This window comes from Octopus bimaculoides, chromosome 6, assembly GCF_001194135.2.
Source record: "Octopus bimaculoides isolate UCB-OBI-ISO-001 chromosome 6, ASM119413v2, whole genome shotgun sequence".
Taxonomy (NCBI): Eukaryota; Metazoa; Mollusca; class Cephalopoda; order Octopoda; family Octopodidae; genus Octopus; species Octopus bimaculoides.
Window position 1 is genome coordinate 106992738 of NC_068986.1, and position 552 is coordinate 106993289.

General features: G+C 31.5%; 1 long non-coding RNA gene across 1 annotated transcript in view; it reads left to right on the forward strand.

Moving 5' to 3' along the window:
- The window catches only part of LOC128248174 (uncharacterized), a 31517-nt gene that overhangs the window by 20526 nt on the left and 10439 nt on the right, over positions 1-552 (forward strand). The window contains exon 2 of the long non-coding RNA XR_008264475.1: positions 211-289. This is a non-coding gene — a long non-coding RNA (uncharacterized LOC128248174). The remainder of the gene's footprint in view (positions 1-210; positions 290-552) is intronic.

The window sequence follows — 552 nt, forward strand, 5'->3', positions numbered from 1 at the left end:
CCTGACACCTTTGGGTATTCTTGACACCATTACCTCTCATAACCTATATATATATATACATACATGCAAACATACACACACTCACATTCAAGTACACATGTATACCTGTAAAATGCACACACGTATCTACTTTCGTTGTACCTCTTTTTCCTTGAAATTGAAAAAAACAGTTACTATTTCGATCCCGTCAAAATAACTTTGTACTTTCAGATCAATATGACACGACTATTTCCTGTTTGCGTGCTGCTTATGATTGTGATAACAGTAGTTATGACAGAATGCCCTAACGGTAAGTTACCAATCATATATCAAAATACTGAATAAATAAATTTTGAGCATTACTTGATCACCAATTCTTTTCCTCTATTCAGCTAATCAGTATTTTCATACTTTGAACGCATTACAATTGCCGGTATATGATTTCCATTGCCACGAATTGACAATTCGTATACACGTGTATGTAAATATGAATATATATTTATATAGATAGATATATATAGATAGATAGATAGATAGATAGATAGATAGATAGATAGATAGATAGATAGATAG